Here is a 16,783-nt window from a genome sequence, read left to right as displayed (position 1 = left end):
GGGACTCGATCCAGGGACTCCAGGATCATGACCTGAGCCGAAGGCAGTCGCTTAACCAACTGAGCCACCCAGGCGCCCAAGACGTAGACTTTTTTGGCTGGATTTTTACTCACATTTTCAACCAATATTTTTTTTAGCAGTTTCCACATTTCAACATGTGTTAAGTTCTAGTGATATAAGATGAATAAGATCTAGTCCCCTACCTTTAAGAAATTTATATTCCATGAGAAAGTGCAAGACATAATTGGAGGACAGGTTGACTGGAATGAGGACTGTGTGGGGGGAGGTGCCGGAGCAGAGCCTCCTCGATAGGGACAGTGACCTCCCAGTTTGTTTCTTGACACATCCCCACTACAGTGCTTTGTGGGATAGGCAAGCAATAAGTGCTTCTTGAATATGCTATTTTTTCTTATTGTGGCTAAATACAAATAACACATTTACCATATGAGCCATTTTTAGGTGTCAAGTTCTGTCGCTTGGAGGACATTCACATTGTTGTGCCACTCTCACCACCGACGGTCTCCAGAACGTTTTCATCTTTCCAAACGGAAACTCTAGACCCAGTATAGAAAAACTCTCCCTCCCCCGCTCCCCAGTCCCCGGCAACCGCCATTCATTCTACTTTCTGTCTGTAGGACTTTGACTACTCTAGGTACCTTGTGTTAAGGGGAATCATACAATATTTGTCATTTTGTGACTGGTTTATTTCACTTAGCATATTGTCTTCACGACTCACCCATGTTGTAGTGTGTGTCCAAAGTCCCTTCCTTTTTAAAACCGAATAATAGTCCATTGTATGTATACACCACGTTTTGTTTATCCATTCATTTGTCAGTGGGCACTTGAGTTGCTTCCCCCTTTTGGCTATTGTGAATAATGCTGTTGTGAACATTGACGTACACATATCTGTTCAAATCCCTGCTTTCAGTTCTTTTGGGTATATGCCCAGAAGTGAAATTGCTGGATCATATGGTAAGTTTGTTTAATTTTTCGAGAAACTGCTGTACTGTTTTCTACAGCGGCTACCATTTCCCATGCCCATCAGCAAGGCACATGGGCTCCAATTCCTTCACATCCTTGCCAACACTAACTATTTTCAGGGTTGCTTTTTTGTTTTTTAATGTAATAGCCATCCCGGTGGGTGTGAAATGTTTAATATAGTCTCAAAAGTGGATTGGGATCGAATTGTGAGGGACAGTGGTAGAGCCTGATTTTCACTCAGAGGAGCAGTTGAGTATTTGATGCCCTGTGGCTCTGGTGTGATCACTGCCCTGCACTAGGGAGACAGTGGAGAGAAGAAAGCCAACAGAGGAGTTCGGGGGCTGTTTTAATTATTCAGATGAAAGAGAACCTAATGGCTTTCTCCACATGGATACAACCGAGGATATCACATTTATTGCCACGCTAAATGGCATTGGACTTGGGGAGGAAAGGTAAATGTGGCGCCGAGCTCTCTCCTGACCAAGGATGGCACGGACAAGTTGACTGCTGTTGGTAATAATAACAGCAATGATGGCAAATGCCTTGATGCACTTTCTGTGAACACAGCAGTGTTCTAACGTTAATTGATTCTGAGAAGTCCTTTAGAGGGTTTATCAGCCAGGGTCCCACAAGGAGGCAGATGATACACTCCTAGAATCTAACTGAAGAAAGTTTGGTGAGGGGACTATTTACAAAGACGTGGGCAGCGTTAAGGGAAATCGCCAAGAGTGGCCAGCAATGCATGTTAAGGCTTTACTAGCCCAGCCCTGTGAGGGTGATGTGAGAGAACAGTTTCTGGAATTGCTCTTTAGTGGAGGAATGCAGCTTCCGCCAAACTGTGGCCTGGCACGGAGGCATCCAGGTGAGTAAGTCCCTAACCCCTCTTTTCTCCCTTCTCTGTTCTCTACTGGTGCCTCCCGATTGGCCCACCTAACCAGAGGGCAAGAAAACTTGTTGATGTAAGGGCTCGCCTGTATGTAGAAATCAGCCTCCCAGGGCTGAGAGTGGAGTGGGGAAGGGAGGGGGCTGGACGTGGAGAGGAAAGCAGAGAGGATCCAGCAGGAGGAGGGGGCACTCTGATAATTCTTCTTTCACAGGCGAAGGAACTAAAGCATCAACACTAATAAGTTGTGGGGCTGGGATTCAAACCCAGCCAGGAACATTTCCACTGTACATCCAGTCGGATCTGGAACGTTAGATTTTCCCCAAACCTGTGTGTTTTGATTCTTTGGGAATAATCTGATTTGTACCAACTTCGCCTGGCTGTCAAAATGTAGAGTAAGTTACTGTGCAGAATTTCCTCCCCCCCACCCCCGCCAAATGACGTGTATTTCATATGTATGTTTCATAGCTGAATGATTATATTTAGATCAAAAAAAATCTTTTCTCTGTAATTGGTGGGGGTGACAGTATATCTTTGAAACACATGTGAGAAAGATATAAGTTTGTTTTGTTTTGCTTTTAGTTGAAAGCTCCAAAGGAGTTGACAATGTAACTTGGCTGCTTAAACATGAATGAGACCTTGGGCGATGTTAGAAGAAGAGTGTCCAGAACAAGGGAGAAGGTATTTCTCTCTGTGCTATTTTGGCAGGAGGGAATGAATGCAGAAAGCAGTGTCTTGTGAGGGGGAGCCCACCTCCCCCAAGGCATGACTGAAGGGCTCTCTAGCCAGAAAAAGCTCTGTGGGAACCCAATTATTGTGGTCTACAAATACACGAAGCATTGCATCAGAGAAAAGATCTATTCTGGGGTCAGAAGTCGGCCCCTGGTGCAGAGTGGGCTGCATTGGAAGGCCTCATATTTTCCATGCCTGGAGGTTGTGAAGCTGAGGCCAGGGGTGAACGATGTGGCTGAGGGCTTATGTTAGTTTCCTGTGGCCTCTGTAACAACTTACCACAAACTGGGCAGAAATGTATGTTCTCACTGTTCTGGAGGCTAGAAGTCCAGAACCAAGGTATGAGCACGGCCAAGCCTCCAGAGGCTTTGCGGGAGAATTTTTGCTTGTCCAGTCCGGCGGCTGGTGGCTATTGGCATTTTGGGTCTTGAGGCTACATCATACCCATCTCGGCTTCCGTGATCACGTGGCCTCCTATCTCCAGGTGTCTTTTATAAGGACAGTTAGCATTTGCTTTAGGGTTCACCTGGGTAATCCAGGGTTATTTTACTTTGAGATCCTTAATGACCTCTGCAAAGATCCTTTTTCCAAATAAGATCCCATTCACCTGTTCCCAGGGTTAGGCGGTGGACATGTCTTTTGGGGGGCCACCATTCACCCCACTGCAGGGCTCATGAGGGTACACTGCAACCCTTGATCTTCTGATTCTGTCATGATGCCCCTAGATTTGATGTACCACCTGGATTCTAGGCTCCTTGACACAGTCGAGGTTTGGTAAACCCTTTTGATTTGATCTACTGAAATGTTATTCTAACTTTAAACAACAAAACAAACAAAACACTTAAAATCTACCATCCCTTATTTCTGACAGGGAGGGGTGAGTGAAAGAGGCTATCAAAAACCAGTTTGAGGGCACCTGGGTGGCTCAGTCGTTAAGCGTCTGCCTTCAGCTCGGGTCATGAGCCCAGGGTCCTGGGATCGAGCCCCGCATCGGGCTCCCTGCTCAGCGGGAAGCCTGCTTCTCCCTCTCCCACTCTCCCTGCTTGTGTTTCCTCTCTCGCTGTGTCTCTCTCTGTCAAATAAATAAAATCTTTTAAAAAAAAACCCAGTTTGATCCCTGCCTCGGATGGAAGTTTTCTGTGCTTTGCTTTGCCCCGTGGCCTTGGAGGAAACAGACATTGGCCGTGTTCTGGCTTCTCACCTGGACTTTCCCAGATGCTTTCACAATGGTAATTACTCAGACGAAGGCTAAGGATGTTGGGGTCTCTCAGGAAAGGGAGAGAGCAGCAGTATAGTTTCTAGGCTTTGGGAAAGCATCAGCTTAGAAATACGGTTTGTAAGTGTGGCTGGCCCATCAATGAGCCGTCTATGCATGTGTTTTCAATACCTTGTCCCAAACTGGGGCCTATGTACGCTGGGCACACAAGGCAAGGTCAGGGGTAGCTCTGGCAATTACCTGGCTAATTTGAAGACCACATCCCATCAAATGGGGAACATCAACAGAGTCCACCCAGGGCATAAATTATTCTGCTTGGTTGTCTGCACTGATCACATTAACTGGGTAAGAGCCAAAATCCATTCCCTCTGTGCTGTGGAGAGGCCGTTGTAATTAAGTTCCGTTTCTCTCCAGGGGGCAGCTGATTTTGGTTTCTCAGCCACTTTGCAGTTTGACTTCAAAAGAGAAAGAGGAAAGAAAAAAAAAGGTAAACTGTTCCCTCACTTTTTTATGCTATATATTCTGCTGTATCATTGTGACTCTGGTTAATACTAACTTTGGGTCTGTTTGCTTTGAATAGTATACTTGGAATCTTGTGATACTTAACAGAATTTAGTCTCACCAGCTGAGGAAAATGGTTCGCCTTGCCCAAGACCAGCTACTTAATTTGTGAGGCCCAGTACAAATTGAAAAAATGTGGGCCCTTGTTCGAAAATTGTCAAGAATTTCAAAATGGTGTCCGCAGAGCATTAGACCAAGCGTGGGGCCCTTTCAAGCACGGGGCCGAGTGTAACTACGAGGGGCACCTGCTGGTGAACTGGCTCTGGCCTCACACCTAGGCTGAGGATGACATCATCTTGCTGATGTAGCACCTTCCACGGCCCTGCAAAGAGTGACCGGGCCAGTTTACTCTGCCTCAATGGGAGCACACTCTTATGCAGGGGCAAGGACACGGCAAGCAGGCTGGACACCTCTTGTTGGCTCTTCTGTGTCCTCTTTCCTCCCTCATCCACCTGCTCTGTGCCCCGAGAGGCATCAGGGGCCATCTTTGTCTTTGATTTCTGGTAGAATTTGGCCGGTGGGGGGTCCAGCCTGCCCCTGGGAGAGTGGGAGGAGAGTGGGGGAGGCTGTTTATTTCCCCATTCCCTCCTGCTGGGTTGCATGCTGCAGGTTGGTTTCATCTGTGTGCTGAAGGCCACAGCTCCTGCCAGGCACCTTCTCCATCCAGCCACCTTCTTTGGAGTTCCTTTACGCCCCCATCAACCCCCACATCACACCCTGAGGCCTGGGGAGGGTCCTGGCTTCCTGCTGTTGCCAGCCTTCATTGCTTTTCTTAACCCTTCCTTACTCTTTTCTCAGTACCTCTCCAACAGGAGGACTCCTCAGTAGGATGAAAAAGCACCCCCTGTTTCCTGCCTGGGCCCTGGCTGATTGAGCCGCCCTCTGCCAGGGTTGGACCACACCTTGCGCTGCTAGAGAACAGCAAGAGAAGCTGATGGCGCTCCTAAGTGCTGCGCCAAACCCGGGTCAGCCTGGGCCAACAGGAAGCAGCTCACACACATCCACAGGGGCGGGGAGCATACGCTTTGGAGTCAGGCATTTGCATTCTCTTACCAGAGAAGACTCGCCACTTGGACGAGTCATAGAAAATGAGCATAATGACAGTTCGCGTCTTTTTTTTTTTTTTTTAAGATTTTATTTATTTATTTGAGAGAGAGAATGGGAGAGAGCACATGAGAGCGGGGAGGGTCAGAGGGAGAAGCAGACTCCCTGCCGAGCAGAGAGCCCGATGCGGGACTCGATCCCGGGACTCCAGGATCATGACCTGAGCCGAAGGCAGTCGCTTAACCAACTGAGCCACCCAGGCGCCCAACAGTTCACTTCTAGGGTTGTTTTGAGCCTGGCGTGAGATCATATGGGCATCATGCCTAGCACAGTGCCTGGTGTACAGGAAGTGCTCAAGAAGCATGGTTGCTTTTACCACAATTTCTTTTTTTTTTTTTTTAAAGATTTTATTTATTTATTTCAGAGGGAGAGACTGAGAGAGAGAGCACATGAGAGGGGGGAGGGTCAGGAGGGTCAGAGGGAGAAGCAGACTCCCTGCCGAGCAGGGAGCCCGATGTGGGACTCGATCCAGGGACTCCAGGATCATGACCTGAGCCGAAGGCAGTCGCTTAACCAACTGAGCCACCCAGGCGCCCCTTTTACCACAATTTCTATGGAGTATCTCACTCAAGGGCATCCACTGTCTACTTGGTCTCCCATCTGAACTGCGGCACTTAACGGCCTGGACTCCATGAACGATTATCAATTTTTCACTGCTTCATTAATGTTTTGGGTCTTATTTCTGCCATCTCAGATTGTAGTGTTCTGGAAGTCAGGGACTCTGTCTTATAAAATATTTTGGAACTAATCTAAGTTCTCAAGTAATTGCTAGCATGTTGTTATTTGGTCAAGAAATATGTCTTGGTGAAATATAAGGGGACCGTATAATTTATTGTTCACACTGGGATACTTTTGAAAGTGAAAGAGGAGTACTTTTTAATAATTACACCAACACAAGAGGCACAAACAGGGACTGTCTTAGGCAAACAGGGACATAGAGTCACTCTAGTTAAGTGGAGCATAAGATAGTTTTCCAAGTGTTGTTTTAAAATTTGTCAGCCTACCCTCTTTTGTATTAGTCTGCCTTGGGTTTATGAGATCAAAACATGAGATTTAAAAAATGTAGGAAAAATACGTCTAGCATTCCTAGTAGATATTTGGCCCAAATTTGAGGCAATGGATTAGGGCTTCTTGTATAGCGACCTACCTTTATATCTTATTCGCCTACTGGATACCTACTTACGCGACTTTCTTCTGTACTTACCTTTTTTCTCTTTCTATATATAGTCTAGTTATTGTCCTTCTTGCAATAGTGATCACTTATGTTCAGAGGTGGCAAAAATAGATTTATATACATATATTTTTCTGAACATCTCTGTCTTTGTATTTCTGGTTGCCTAGGTGACATTTCCAAGAGAATGCATGCTAATCTGCTATTATTACAGCAGGGATAAGATGGAAACTATTTTTAGGCCCTTTTATAACTCTCCTTTTCTCCACCAGACCATTTAATTGGTTTATTTCTTGTTTCTATTATTGGAAGGCCACGTGGAACTTCCTTCCTCTGGTGCTGGTCTGGGGACTGTAACTTTCTGAAAACTGATGTAGTAATTCAGTCCCTTCTTCATTCAGAATTACGAAATCTGTACTGATTGTCTATTCGCTTGGGTAGTTGATACCAGTTGTTTTTCTTACAGATACAGATACAGATACAGTGAAAAGATATATGGAGATGCCTCTGTTCACTCATCTTTCATTTTATATCACTAATAAACAATTAAGAGTTACAATAATCACTGGCCTTTGATCCGTGGAGCTTCCGTCATACTCTTACACTCAAACAATATATGTTGAATCCTTCCTGGACACCAAGTTCCAGGCACTGGGCTGACTCAGGGGGAATAAGTGTGTTTCAGGCTGGCTCCCAGCCTTTGACTTGCTTACAAACATGCTGGCCAATCATTACAGAGCTCCTTGATTCGAGCGACAACAGAACTAGTGTAAAGGGATCCTGGAAAAGAAAAAATGAGGGAGGTAATAGAATCCTAGTGTACGGGGAGGGTGAGCACCCATGGTCAGGAAAGCCTTTTCAGGCGAGGGGAGGTTAATGAGGTAGGTACTTTTAGAATCCCCACTTTACAGATGAGAAATAACACAGTCGGAGATACTCCCTTGCGTCAGTCTGCATAACTACTCGAGAGAGCCAGATTGCAATCCTAGGTCATTTGGTTTGTAAAACACCAAATTTTCTCTCATTGACTACTGCTAAAAGCACTCCATCTGACTGTTTCCCTTTACTATACCCTGAAATCCTCTCAGGTATGTGTGGTCACTGTCCTCCCGAAAGCTGGTTCCAGCTGTGAATGCTCAAGAGCTCTGGGAAGTTCTGTAACATTCTCTATCCCAGGTAACAGCTATTCTGGAGAGCTCCTCTCTTAGAATTGTAATCCACCATCTCACTAAGTAAAGTGCTCGACGTCCCACGAAGATGCTTCTAATGTCGCTGTCACTTTCCAATCTGCCTGTTCCTTCCTATTCTAGAAAAAAGGCAGAAACATGTATCGGACTTGTTGGTCTCACAGCAGATGCCCTCAGCATTAGAACATTTCATAGAAGCAACCTTCTCCTGGGTGCCTGGGTCTTCATTTCAGATTCCAATTCCCTTTGATGAGGGATTATTTCACTGGAAAAGGGATTTTCATGATCCTGGTTGCTTGATGCCAGCAGAGGGTCTTGCTCAACACCTGCCCAGAGGCTGAGGAGGGAGGGAGGCGCGTGCGGGAGCCACGGGTAGCCGGGATCATTCTTTTCCTTCGCTAAAATTGTTTTTTACTAATATCTTTTACTAACATTTTCTTTTATAAATTGGCGTTAATATTTGGACTGTTTTCTTTCATTATTATTTTTTAAAGATTTTATTTTTTAAGTCATCTCTACACCCAACGTATGGCTCAAACTCACAACCCTGAGATTAAGATCAAGAGTTGTATGCTCTATGGACTTAGCCAGCCAGGTTCCCGTTGTTTCATTGTTTTTATGTAAAGATATATATGATGCATATCTCTGAAGTACCATGCAATAAGAGATTGTGAGTGTTTATCTGACCATTTAATGCACCCGAAGGGGAAATATTTAGCCTGACTCAGTATTAGGGATAGGGTCTGAAATACTGCAGCAGGGATCTGAGATTATTAATTTGGATTGTATGGCAAGTGTGAGAGGAGAGATGGACTTTAATCTGTTGTTATTTAAAACTGTTTAATACTGGGGTATGGTCCTGGCTGGGTTTCCTTTGGTTCTCATTCTTTTGCATTGTTATTCTTTTTAGATAAATAGATTTATCATTTATCACTTAGATTTAGCATTTGATAAGTAAGGTAGATTGCTACATCTTTGTCCTGGACTTTGTTTTGCTGCCCTTGAGGATAGAGAAAGGGAGGAGGAAGCATATAGATGGACAGACACACAGACAGACAGACAGACAGACACACACACACACACACACATTTCTTTAGACATGTGATCTAAAATTTCTAATAGAACACTTACAGGAAGAGCCCTTTGATGGGGTTTTGTACTGTGACTTGTTGGAAGCGGAGGATTGGGATGTGGGAAGCCTGTGATGTTCAGTTCCCACCAACTCACCTTTTGGAAGACATGACAGCCACTTTCAAGCCAGGCCAAAGGACAAACAGTGAGAATCAGAAGTCAGTTCTGGCCTCAGAAGTTTCTAGAGAGAGCAACAGGGAGACTGTGCCTTAGATTTTTCAAATGCAGCCATTTAAAGAATATGTTCCCCAGACCTTGGCCACTGTTCCCTCCATACCTTCGACCAACCATTATAAAAGTAAGGCATTATCATGAAATAAGATCTGCATACTATAGAAAATTAGAAAGAAGGAAAAAAGTTACCATAATCCAAATATTCAATGGCAAACATGGTTAATATTTGGAACATTTCTTTTCATGATTTTTATGAAGAAATATTTTTCTTAGTTACATAGTCATATTTTTATATAATTTTAAAATTAGTTTTTCCTTTAACCGTATACCCTAAGCTGTGATATTGTGATATAATAAGAAATATATATTGGGTCTCTGTCCCCAGTCCCTGGCACAGAGCTCCTTAAAAACCCTTGGAATTTCTGAGTGATAGGGGTAAGGAGAGTGTCCCTTATCGTTCATAATAAACCCCTTTCAACCACATCTGCATTTATGCTAAAGGGGTGACTCTAGGAAGAGAGGGCAGGTTGCCAAAGGAACCAACCATACGATTAGAGGGTTGAGAGTTTCAGGCTTCTCCTCTACCCCCAGGAAGTTGGAAAAGGGGCTGGAGGTGAAGTTCAATCACCAGTGGCCAATGATTTAATCAATTGTGTCTACATAATTGTAGAGCTTCCATAAAATCCCATGTGATTTCACTCATATGTGGAATTTAAGAAACAAAGCAAAGGAGCAAAGGGACAAAAAAGAGAGAGAGAGAGAGAGGCAAACCAAGAAACAGACTCTTAACTATAGAGAACAAACTGATGATTACCAGAGGGGAGGTGGGTAGGGGGATGGGTAAAATAGGGGGTGGAGATTAAGGAGTGCACTTGTGATAAGCAACAGTGTTGTATGGCAATGTTGAATCCCTATGTTGTACACCTGAAACTAATATTACATTGTATGTTAACTAACTGGAATTGAAATAAAAAGTTAGAAAAAAGCCTGAACAGTTGAGTTCAGAGAGCTCCCAGGTGGCTGAGCACATCTAGGTGCTGGTAAGGTGGTCTGCCCAGAGAAAACATGGATGCTCCACACCCCTTCCCCCACACCTTGTCCTATGCATCTTTTCCATCTGGCTGTTCTTGAACCATATCCTTTCATAATAAACCAACAATCTAGTAAGTAAACTGGTTTCCTGAGTTCTGTGGGCTGTTCTGGCGAATTATTGAATCCGAGGAGGGTGTCATGGGAACCCCTGATTTACAGCCAATTGGTCGGAAGTACAAGAATCTGGAACTTGCAACTGGCATTTGAACTGGGGGGCAGTCTTGTGGGACTGAGCCCTCAGTCTGTGGGGGCTGCACTGACTCTGGGTTGTTAGCATCAGAATTGAATCTGGGGAGTTGGGGGATTGGTTGGTATGGAAAAAAACCCTCCCATGTTTGTGACAGAAGTAAAACACTGAGAGTAAAAGAAATGGAAGTTTTTACTTCTGTGAGGATTTTATATTTTGTTTTATATTCTTTGTAGACAATGCTTAATTGGGCATATAATATTTCATCAAATGGATATACCTCAGTTCACTTAGCCATTCCATTATTGGTCATTTGGTCAAAATTTTAAATAATTTTTTTTTGCTATTGTCAGTTTTGTACAAAACCTTCTCTAGATAAGATTATAGCCTATGATGTATTTCTAGTGGATTTACTAGGTTGGATGTTTGAACTTTTATTAAAAATTCTCAACTCATTTTGCCATTTGCTTTCTAAATGGAAATTTGGAAATTAATTTGGAAATTTAAGCAATTCACATTGTATGACTGTGTTGGTTTCTTCTATTTGTCTCTTACCTTGAATATCATTACTTTGAAATTCTTTTTCTAATTTGGTCACCGAAAATACTTTATTTGCCTTTCTGCTTCTTCAGTAACTAGTGGAGTTGAACAGTTGTTTTCAGATTGTATACTGGTTGCATTTCTTCTTTTCCTGATTTTCTATTGTATGTTCTTTGCCTTTAGATGTTTTTTGCATCAGTCATAATTAATTTTTTTTCAAATTATAATTCAGGACAAACACACATTAAGGGCTTTCCTGGCCAGTCTTTACTCCCATGCCTCCCCAATTGCTGGTGTTAAAGGCCTAAAGTGTGTCTCCCTACTTTTCTCCTTGTTTGTGCATACAAATACAGTCTTTTTAAAGATCAAAGAGGCTCATTTTTTATTACCAAAACAGTCATATAATACACATTTTTCCATAAACTTGATTTGTTTTTCATTAAAATATATCTCATGGGCATAAGGTCTTTAATAATTTGTAATAAAATATCTTTGGGCACATTTGCTACAGTTATTTCCCCAGTGAATTGCTTGCACATTTGAATCGGTTTTCAGTTGGTAAGTGGGCAAATGTTTCACTATGATTTCTTCCATTGATAGGACAGCCTGCTCCATTCTTTCACAGGGTTTGATAAATAGCTCTGTTTTCTACTGGTTTTGAAGAATTCTTCACATTAAAAGCCCCATATTATTATTTAACACAACTATAATTTATTTCGGTGTAGAGCAGGGAGGCAATGAGGAGGCAAACTGATTATTTTTCTCTTTTAACTTGCTAACTAATTGTCCCAGCACACTTTACTAAATGGTGTTTTTCTTTTTCTTTCTTTCTTTTTTTTTTTTTTAAGATTTATTTATTTAAGGGGCGTCTGGGTGGCTCAGTTGTTAAGCGTCTGCCTTCGGCTCAGGTCATGATCCTGGGGTCCTGGGATCGAGCCCCACATTGGGCTCCCTGCCCAGCAGAGAGCCTGCTTCTCCCTCTCCCGCTTCTCCTGCTTGTGCTCTCTCTGGGTCTCTCTCTCTCTCTCTGTCAAATAAATAAATAAAATATTTTAAAAAAAGATTTGTTTATTTGAGAGAGAGAGAGAGCTCGTGAGCAGGGGAAGTGGCTGAGGGAGAGGGAGAGAGAATCTCAAGCAGACTCCCTGCTGAGCATGGAGCCTGATGTGGGGCTTGATCCCACGCCCCTGAGATCATGACCTGACCCAAAATCAAGAGTCGGATGCACAACCAACTGAGCCACCAAGGCGCCCCGGTGTTTTGTTTTGTTTTAACTTTCCATAAAGCAAATGACTTTTCTTATTTGTGCATTTTTTTTCCAACTATAAACAAGTGGCATCGTAATCAGAAGGGTCTTTTCTTTTTTTTTTTTAAAGATTATTTATTTATTTATTTGAGAGAGAGAGAGAGAGAGAGAGCATGAGGAGGGGGGAGGGTCAGAGGGAGAAGCAGACTCCCCACTGAGCAGGGAGCCCGATGCGGGACTTGATCCTGGGACTCCAGGATCATGACCTGAGCTGAAGGCAGTCGCTTAACCAACTGAGCCACCCAGGCGCCCCCAGAAGGGTCTTTTCTAAGGGAAGGATGATTTTGCAATTCCCTGGAATGAGGTGTTTACACCGAGAATAACTTGGTCCTGTCCTTGTAACGCGGACATCCCCACGCAGCTTGCCGGTGTGTCTGAGAAGCCTGGGTGCGTCTATTCATCCGTCTCTACGGCGTTACCACCAGGTGGTAGAGCCACACATATAATCTCATTTTACAGGTGACGAAGCAAGCAAATGTCAGTGAGTCACTCAGGGTTATTCCTGCTTTTCCATCTGACCATTTATCATTTTCTATCATGCTCTCTGTTGTTCTGTTTTTCCTTCTGATTCCCTTTTATAGTGTTAAATGTATCTTTGAAACCTCAAGGTTGATCACCACCTAGGGACTCTCAGGGAGGTCAAAATGATAGTTTTGCCTAGAAATAAGCGCTCTTCCGGGAGTATTATTATTGTTATTTATTTGTTTAATAAACATTTGTTGTGTGTCTGCTCTGTTCAAGGCACTCTGCTGGATATGGGAAATACAAAGTGAATAAAACACTTTTTACTCTCCTCAACGGATTTACACTCATTACTTTAGCGTTGTTTTAGTTGCTTTTGTTAAGTTGAGTCCTTCACTAAAGGATGTCAGTATTTTGTGTTGCACTTATTCTCAATATCTTGAAGTCTCATGACAGGGGATGATGTTTTCTAAGGAACAAGTCTTACGAGTGCACTGGATACTGTACCCTTATTCAAAGCACTGCTGTGTGGTGCTTAAAACACCTGAGGACTTGCCCGATGCATATTTTACAAGTTAAGACCAGCCAGAGACCTGCAGTATCAAGTCTCCTGTTTCTAAATACACTTTTCGGCCCCAGCATCTCTTCCTTTGGACATTTAGGTTACTCATTTTGGCTAACCAGGATCTAAAAATAAACCTAGAAACTTTGAGAGTTTTTTTTTCTTGGCTGATGGATGTGTGTTTTTGTGTCGTCCAAACTGTGCTGTGTAACTATTTACTTTTGCATTATGTATAGCACTTAGCAACCAACGTGGAAATGAAAGCTAAGAGCACATGCAGTCCCCAGCTGAGCTGGGGGAACGGGCCAGCCCAAGCCTCAGAGAATTCTCCTTCCCTCCCCCCAGTTCCTGCGTGCCGTGGCCCTGGCATCCACCCTGCTGGCCTCCAGTTCCTGCTTTCTGCCTTCTCTGCTAGTGGCCAAGTGGGGACCAGAAGGAGGGACAAGAAGGACCCCTCCTGCTTCTGCCCTTACCCATCTTGGTGCCCTTCGCTGGTCAGTGTGGGTGGGATGAGAGGAAGGAGGGCAGGCCTTGGCCACCACTGATGTCTTGGTACTGGTGACAGTCCCGTAGGGTCAGAAGCCCTGAAACACTATGTCTTATTTGGAACTCTGAATGCATTTTCATAAAGGAAGGTCACGCCTTGTGTCTGGACTGTGCAGGACCCACAGGACAAAACTGTGTGATTCCTTAGCAGCTCTGGGGCTAGGATGGCTCTTTTAGGGTGACATAGTCAGTGCTTAGAACATTGTTGTTAGGGGAGAAGATATTCTAGATTCTAAGCATTCCAGGTTGGAACTTGATCAGAGACGTAGCATGATCAGCGTGTAATTCAAGGACTGACTGTAAAGTCACAAAGTGGCTTATCCCCACGTGGGAATGTCCTCTTGCCTGAAACTCTGGACTGTGCCTGACGTGTTTAGCTCTTCTCTCCCCTGGTCCTCTTCTGTATCTGTAAGAATCCGCTAGTTCTCTGGTTTTTAGAGTAATCATTGTACTCAAAAACTCATATCCTGATTCTACCAAAAGAAGGGAGGGAGAAAGACCTAGAGAATTTAAGTTTAATCCTTTGATTATTGCCTTTTAGCAAAGAATGCAAAACCAAACACACCAGAGTCTTTGTGAAAGACTCTTGTTTTTTTCCTTAAGAAATCAAATTTCTCTTCCTTTCTCAGGACTCCTGTATGCCTCTTATTCTTTTTTTTTAAAAAGATTTTATTTATTTATTTGAGAGAGAAAATGAGATAGAGAGCATGAGAGGGGGGAGGGTCAGAGAGAGAGGCAGACTCCCCGCTGAGCAGGGAGCCCGACGTGGGACTCGATCCCGGGACTCCAGGATCATGACCTGAGCCGAAGGCAGTCGCTTAACCAACTGAGCCACCCAGGCGCCCTAGCCTCTTATTCTTCATACGTTTTGGGGAACAGATTTGAAGAATATTTGTGTGGACTTTTTTTTCCCCTGTGGAAATTGATTTTTTTCCTAAATAAAAAGGATATATATATTTTTTAAAGATTTTATTTATTTATTTGACAGAGAGAGAGACAGCGAGAGAGGGAACACAAGCAGGGGCAGTGGGAGAGGGAGAAGCAGGCTTCCCGCCGAGCAGGGAGCCCCATGCGGGACTCGATCCCAGGACCCTGGGATCATGACCTGAGCCGAAGGCAGACGCTTAACCACTGAGCCACCCAGGCGCCCCTAAAAAGGATATTTGAAAGGTGATTCATATCATCTTTCTTTAACATTTTTTTTTTTTTAAGACTGGAAAGCACGGACCAACAGTTCAGAACGACTGAACAATATTTTTTGGAGAGGGACGAAGTCTGTACAGTTGTTTGTGTAGCTTTTACAGAAGGGGACAGAACAGCTAGAGTAAAACCCTCAGGCTTGAGGTGAATTTTTTTCCAACCTCAGAAGGGGTGGGCCTGCTCAAAACAGGAAGTAATCACAGTATAGTGGTTTGAGTCATGAGAGAAGGCTTCTGGATTTGCCTTAGCGGTTTCCTTCATGCCCAAAGTCTCCTATTTCTCACAGCACCTGCATCTTTTGTGGGGCGCACACATACCGCACCCCCGGCACCTGCCTCGCAAGAATAATTTACTGTAAAAAGAGCTAGAGCTGAAGACTGCAATTGAAGAGGGGCTAAGCTTTGAGCAGTTATAGGCAGAGAGGAGAAGTCTTGGGAGTTGGCCTGTCAGCCCTGGCGTACAGAATTAACTAGTACTCAGGGGTCAGTGGGGGACCCAAGAGGGCATAATATAGAACGAGGATGAGAACATCATACTCTCTCTCTTTTTTTTTTAAGATTTTATTTATTTATTTATTCGTAAGAGACAGAGAGGGAGAGAGGCAGAGGGAGAAGCAGGCTTCCCACTGAGCAGGGAGCCCGATGTGGGACTCGATCCCAGGACCCTGAGATCATGACCTGAGCTGAACGCAGATGCTTAACCGACTGAGCCACCCAGGCGCCCCATACTCTCTTTCAGCTGTTACCGGATTCAGCACTTTTGTGTGCTATCCATGGCTAAGGTTTTCTCCTGTTAAAGAGGATTTTACACTGTAGCTATATCTGGACATTGACAGTTCTATATATATCTATTGTGTAGAAATATATTCATATTTAAGTTAATCATTTAGTGAATTGTTGCTTTAGTTTGGGCCCTCTCAGTGATCAAGGACTAGGACATCACTCCAACTCATTCAAATACAAGGGGCTCATTGTGACATCACTACAACTATCATTGTATTATTCTAAGTATATTCTCACACAGACTCTTCTCCCCTACCCCGGGAAGCAGCGTGTTATTATCCTTACTCTGCTGAGGAGGAGCAGGTGTAGAGAATGTGGCCTGAGGCGCGTGGGTGGGCAGCTGGAGTCGAGACTCACACTCCGGTGGTCACTTGGGAGCCATACTCTCTAACCCCTGGACTGCTCGGCCCCTTGAAGGGGTTCTGTGCCTACGAAACAGAGCAGAGCTGGGTCTCATGGTGGCCAAAACATAGGTCTGGAAAATTGGGAAGGGAGTCAGTATCTTTCTCAGAGGTCATGTGGTCTCTGCTCAATTGCCTTCTCTCTTTTTCTCTCCTATCTTCTTTTGCTGCTTCATTTTACAGATGGCCCCTGAATGGCCAACCCATAAGGCCGCTGGCTGAGACCTCAGTATTTCCTAGCTTGAACTTGTAAGTGAGGGCTTCCTATTGGTCCAGCTCACCGAGCCAGTCCACACGGCCACTGGGGCCTGGCCAGCAAAATAATTAGCTGCCTTTGGGTTGGTTGTTCATCCCAGGTCCATTGGTGGGCTGCCTCATGCACAGACTTCTTTAGCATCATTTCCCTGAGCAGGGGATTGTGGGTAAGGCAGCACATGCTGGAATGGGAAGCTGTTCATAGCAGGGATTTAACATCTCTGGTACAAGCTCATTTTACACTTTAATATTGGAAGCTAACTACTTTAACACTTCTGCTACCTTTATACAGTCTCAGCTTAAAGGAATC

General features: G+C 44.2%; 1 protein-coding gene across 2 annotated transcripts in view; it reads left to right on the top strand.

The window, feature by feature from the left end:
- The first annotated feature begins 3,661 nt into the window (after positions 1–3,661).
- The window catches only part of NCALD (neurocalcin delta), a 367,272-nt gene continuing 354,150 nt past the window's right edge, over positions 3,662–16,783 (top strand). For both annotated transcript variants that reach the window (XM_035011662.1, XM_035011656.1), the window contains exon 1: positions 3,662–4,299. The gene's annotated coding sequence lies outside the window, so the exon portion shown is untranslated. The remainder of the gene's footprint in view (positions 4,300–16,783) is intronic.

Source organism: Mirounga leonina, unplaced genomic scaffold, assembly GCF_011800145.1.
Source record: "Mirounga leonina isolate KUSES-001 unplaced genomic scaffold, KU_Mleo_1.0 Mir_165, whole genome shotgun sequence".
In the NCBI taxonomy this organism is placed as follows: domain Eukaryota; kingdom Metazoa; phylum Chordata; class Mammalia; order Carnivora; family Phocidae; genus Mirounga; species Mirounga leonina.
Note: the sequence above shows the minus strand (reverse complement) of the source record. Positions and strands in the feature narration are given on the sequence as shown.